The following is a 6,354-nucleotide window of genomic DNA, read 5'->3' on the forward strand; positions in this document are numbered from 1 at the left end:
TTTTTAAATAGGATAGCACTCTACCACTTGAATCACAGCACCACTTCCAACCTTTTCTGTGCATGTGGTCCTGAGGAATTGAACCCGGGGCTCCATCCATGCTAGGCAAGCACTCAACCACTAAGCCACATTCCCAGCCCTCTACAATAATTTTTGGAAAGGGAGTATTATCAAATTATAGGTGTCTATAGCTTCGAGGGTATAACAAGATTTTTAGAAATCCATTAAATGGGACATAGAAATAGGTCTTCAAAGCAAAGTGATACCATAGCAACATGATTGAGTGTTAGTGCCTCTTCTCATACTTGCATGGAGGGCAAGGCTGCTGCCAGCAGGGTAATGCCTTCCGTCTTCCTAGAAACACGGTACTTCCTTGGTGATTCCCATAGTACGGATCCACACCCCTGGCAAAGCAAAGAGAGATGAGAGGAACTGGAAGATGATTCACCTGTGCAACATTGGCTGAAGCCTGAAAAGGTGGTGTAGATTTGTATCCTTCAGATCCTGGGGTCCTGCTGCGATTTGCTCTGCACTTTCCTTGACTAATTCACTATCTTCATAGCAGCATGTTGACATTTTTATTTTCAAAATAAATGGTTACTATAAGTAAAACTGCTCTTGCACAAGCATCTGGAATGTTTATTGCATCTTTACAATTGAGCTCTCATTCTTCTCTCTCAAGCACTATGAAAGCTAGGATGTTAAAGAGATGCACAGTGATGATCCTTCCCTCCCTCCCTCCCTCCTTCCCTCCCTTCTTCCTTCCTTCCCTCCTCTTCCTTCCTTCCTTCCTTCCTTCCTTCCATTCTCTCTCTCTCTCTTTCTTTCTTTCTTTTCTTCTTCCTTCCTTTCTATCTTTCATCAGTTATGGGGCTTGAATGCAGGGCCTGGGTACATGTCCCTGAGCCTATTTGTGCTCAAGGCTACTACTCTATAACTTGAGCGCCAGCGCCACTTCTGGTCTTTGAGTGGTTAATTGGACATAAGGGTCTCATGAGGACTTTTCTGCCTGGACTGGCTTTGAACCATGATGTTCAGATCTCAGTCTCCTGAGTATCTAGGATTACAGGCATGAGCCACCAGTGTCAGACAAAACGATGATTTCTTATGTCATTCCCCTCTCTGCCTTTCAAAAAAAAAAAACACAGGGCATGGTTCTCAATTTCTTTTGATGCTGTTCTGGTTCTTCTCATTCTTCGCTCCAGTCACTACTGTCCAGGAACAACAGAAAGATAAACACACGGTAAATTTGGAGATGATTAATTATAGGTTGCACGAGGGCTGTCAATTGCTATGTCTGCCACACCCCTGACATTAAGAAGAGAAAGATGCCTTACCCAACACCAGACTAGGGCATTGTTTTATGAAAGCAGGTTATAAAATGTCCAGATCAGAGCATTAGCATTTCCCTAGGACCTCAATAGAAATGTAAATCCTTGAGTTGTACCCCAGATTCTGCAAATCTGGGAATTCAACCAGCAATCATAGCTTTAGGAATATTTATTCTAATGATTCTGATGCATGAGAGGGTTCTTACCACCTTCTGATTGTCCCCCCCTCCCCCACCCCATTGGACCAGCTATAGCTACCTGGACTCCAGTAGTGTTAAGCCACAGCTTCCTGTGGGCCTCTGGTGTGCTGTTGTGTGATGAAGAGATGCTGAGTAAAAGGCTTTCCCTTGGCACTATCTAGATAGGGAAAATAGTCCACTGGGTGTTAACACAGAGTAAATGCTAAGCAAGGCTATGAAGGGTCATGCACCCATTAAACCAGGAACTGTGACTAAACAGAAGCTGTGAAGCTAACTTGAAAAAAAGAAGAAGAAAAGAAAGAGAGGGTAAGGAAATCAAGTTAACCGGAAGAGAAGACAGAATTATGTGAACAGGGCAAGGCAAGGGCTTGGAGAGGCAGGGAGAAGCAGGAAAGCAGCCACTGAAGTTGAAGGAGCCCCTCCTTCAACTGCCTTGTCACAAGGATCCCTGGAGCTGTAGCAGCCCCTGGTTTAAAAGCAAATTGCATTGCTGTTTCTCAGATTAAGGATTTTGAGCATGCTTGGCAAGTGTTCTTCCAGTGAGCTACACCCTCAGGAGGGATCGAAGACCAAAGCATTTGGCAAGGGAAGAGGAAACAAACAATATACATCACATATTCTCTGGACATTACCTTTCCTCATTGGCTACAGCATAATTGAAAAAGACAAGAAAAAGACTCTAAGCATAAGGCTGGTGTGGTGATGTATGCCTGTAGTGCCAGGTGAAGGGACTACTCACTGGATCTCAGGAATTCCAGGCTAACTGGGTAATACAGCAAGAGCACATCTGAAAAAAAGATAATCCTAAACCGCCTACATGAATCGGCTTTCTAACCGTGGGATCTTACCATGCTAGATCTCTAAAGAGAGTCAAATGAAAGAACTGCATGGCAAAAATTTCTAAATACTTGACTTCTCTTTTTTGTCCAAATTTAGTAGAAAATTTCTGTTTTTACAACACTCTGGAATGCTTATGTTATATATTAAGTAAGTTGAGAGTAACAATAATTGTAGCTAATAATTTCTGAGCTATTCTTCACTACTAAGCAATGCATTTCACATGCTTTACCTTTTTTGGTGGTGGCTGGCTTTGAACTTGGGGCCTTGTGTTTGCTAAGCAAGCATTCAACAACTTGAGCCATACCTTTAGCCCTTTCTGGTTTAGTTGTTTTTCAGATAGGGTCTCATACTTGTTTTTTTGCCTGGGTCAGCTTTAACAATCATAACCTTCCTATGTATACTTTTCATGTAGCTAGGATCACAGATACTCACTCCCATGTCCAGCTTGTTGGTTGAGATGAAGCTTCACTAATGTTTTAATCAGGTCATCACCATGCCAAGGTCCTTTCCATCTTTGCCTCTCAAGTAGCTGGAATTACAAGCATGAGCTACCTTGCCTGGACCTTAACTTACTTAATGTCCATTTCACTTGGACAAGGGTGTTCACCTGTTTCCTTAATACCTGGAATAATGATGTTTCACCATTATTCACCTTCCTGGCTATGCATATGGAAAGTTCCATCTCCAATGTCTATGTGGGCAAAACACTATCAGACAGCAAGGTTCTGAAGAGCCAAAGATCATGATTTCCAAGATCATAGTCAGTGTTTCACATTACTGTTGTTTAAGGAATACTGGTGTTCAACATTTAACCCTGTCATAGCCTGAAGGTTTTTAAAATTCCTTTGATGGTAAATTCACCCACTCAACAAATATTTACTTAGACTTACACATACCCAGTGTGGTTTGGGGCACTGGGTATATAGCATGGATGACTAAAAATGTTTTACCCGCCCATTCCCCACCCCTATTAGGGAGAGGAAAGAGTAGACAATGATTTCAGACAGTGACAGACACTATGGAGTTAACACAAGAGGCATGTGAGGGAGCAGATGGAGGAGGATCATATCTGGAGATCCAGGAAGCCTTCTCAGAAGAGGGAACATTTGTGCTGATACCTGAAGGAAGAGAAAGAGCCAGCATGACAAAACAGAGCATTGTAGCAAGTGCAAAGACCTAGACACAGTATTGTGCTTGATGTGTACTAGGTGCAGTGTGGTGGAGATTGTGTCTGGGACAATTTGCTGAAAGGTCAGATCAAAAAGGTAGGCAGGGCTGGGTCAGGGAACATTCTCTCTACCATGTACAGCAGCTGGTGTGTATGTGCTGAGATGACTCTGTAAGACAGAATGGGCTGTACATAGGCAGATTGCTGATGGACAGCCAGGCTTCTGCAGCCTTCTGCTGCTGCCATTGGTGTTCTACCTGGGCATCTCCAGCCAATGATGGGAAAGTGATAGGAAAGTTAGGGCCTGTGTTTCAGCTCAGTGCTTCAACCTTCTAACCAGCAATCTTTGCTGTGGAGCTGCTGCCCAGGTTTTCTTTAGGCAGTACCAGACATAGATGCTTTTCCTACCCAAGCTTCCTTCCTGTTGCCCTCCTTCCACAGGTGCTGGGCTTGTATTCAGTCTGCAGGCTGTCTCTGCTTACTCTTCCTGTTCTCCTTTGGTTTTTGTAGTTATTACCATGCACAGATACTTTGCAATGTCATTTTTTTTTAAAAAAAATAAGAACAATCCCTCAATCTTTCTTTCTCTTCCTTCCTTCCTTCCTTCCTTCCTTTCTTCCTTTCCTTCCTTCTTTCTCTCCTTCTTTTTCTTTCCTTTCTTCCTTCCTTTTATTTCCTTCCTTCCTTCCTACTTTCCTTCCTTCCTTTCAGTACTGAGGCTCAAGCTCAGGGCCTAGGTGCTGTCACTTAGCTTTTTCATTCGAAGCCTGTTCTCTACCACTTTACCCACAGCTCCATTTCTGACTTTTTGGTAGTTAATTGGAGATAAGAATCTCATGGAGGAAGTGGCGCCATGGCTCAAGCGGTAGAGCTCTCGCCTTGAGCTGAAGAGAGCAGGGAAAGCGCCCAGGCCCAGAGTTCAAGCCCCACAACCGATCAAAAAAAAAAAAAAGAAGAAGAAGAAGAAGAAAAATCTCATGGACTTTTCCTACCTAAGCTGGCTTCAAACCATGATCCTTGGAACTTAGCTTCCCTGAGTAGCTATGATTATAGGCATGAGCCACCAGGGCCCAGTTAATCTCTTACCTTTCTAATTACATCATGATATCTCTTTCCTAGTGGAGCCAGGATGACACAGCTGGTAGTAGAGGTGGCCTGAGGATGCAGTTGGTAGCGAATCACCCACTGCTAGGCTGGGAATAAGGGAATGTATATGGGATATGGATAGCCCCTGGCACAAGGTGGCAGCCTACCTCATAAAAACGTCAGCAGTGGTGATGTAAGGAAATCCAAGTATAAAGGAATGTGGTTGCTACGATGCTGGTTCAGCAGTCCGGTAAGTACAGAGGATGCCCAACACAAACAAGGACCATGAAATTGGATGGCTGATTAGCAAGTTGCATTGGCCTCCACTAGAGAGCAATAATGAGAGAAGAAAAAGCTACAGAAGAGTTGAAACTACTGTGAGAGGGCCTCTTTGGTGTAAAGAGTTCATCTTCAACATGTCAGAGAAGCCCCAGCTGAGTGATGGGCTAACTATCTAATGGTTAGCACCTGAGTTCCAGAGCTGTTGGAGGGCCTAGCTAGGTCTGCCATGCTGAATTCAAAGAAATGAAAAAATCTTGGGGGCCTGAAAAGAGAGGCAAGGGCATTTTGGTGAATAGTACTGAGTGATGTGGCTCTGCAATCTCTATTGGGCCCCCAGAGACAGCAGGCAGAGGTGGCTTTCCTATTGAGAACTAGCAAGTCCTTTCTGTGGAATTTGCTGCTTACTGCAGAGTTTTGTTGTTGTGCTGGAAAGCAACAAGTTTGCCCTTTAACTCTCCAGAGCAGCCTCCACATCATCTCTTGGCTGCCACATTACATTCAGAGTCAAATCTGTATAATCTGACAAAGATCTGCTGGGCCTGATGGAGGAGAATGAGGTATTACATTTAAAAGAGATGCAAGCCGGGCGCTGGTGGCTCACGCCTGTAATCCTAGCTACTCAGGAGGCTGAGATCTGAGGATCTCGGTTCAAAGCCAGCCCGGGCAGGAGAGACCGTGAGACTCCTATCTCCAATAAACCACCAGAAAACCAGAAGTGGCGCTGTAGCTCAAGTGGTAGAGCGCTCGCCTTGAGCTGAAGAGCTGAGGGACAGCGCCCAGGCCCAGAGTTCAAGCTCCACGACCGACAAAAAAAATAAATAAAAAAAAATAAAAGAGATGCAAGCATTAACTACATGGTAGAGGAATTGAACCTTACATATATTTCTGGTGGGGGAATAAATGACACTGCCATTTTGGAAAACATCTTGGCAATTCCTCAAAAAATTAACTAGAGAGGTTAGCATCTCTGAGTAGATACCCAGGAGAAGTAAAAACATGCTCAAATACAAATATATACACATAACAACATTATTCACAAAAGCCCCAACTGGAAACCACTGTCAGTCAATTGATGAGTGGATAGAGTTGGGCTCCCTTTCCTCTCCCCAACCTACTCCAATAGTCCCAGCCAGCACTGATGTTTGGGAGCTTGCAGAATGCCTGATGTACAAACACATTCCCACATAACCTAACATCTACACAGGGATTCCATTTCACAGTGAAGGAGGTGCAGGGGTAGGCCACATTCATGGGATCCAAGGGTGGTCGGTCCTGTATAAGCAGAAGCAGTTGGCCTCATAAAGGATAGTGATGGCAAGCCAGGTGCTACTCAGGAGGCTGAGATCTGAGGATTGCGGTTCAAAGCCAGCCCAGGCAGGAGAGACCATGAGACTTCTATCTCCAATAAACCACCAGAAAACTGGAAGTGGCGCTGTAGCTCAAGTGG

This window comes from Dipodomys ordii, unplaced genomic scaffold, assembly GCF_000151885.1.
Source record: "Dipodomys ordii isolate 6190 unplaced genomic scaffold, Dord_2.0 Scaffold12, whole genome shotgun sequence".
NCBI lineage: Eukaryota > Metazoa > Chordata > Mammalia > Rodentia > Heteromyidae > Dipodomys > Dipodomys ordii.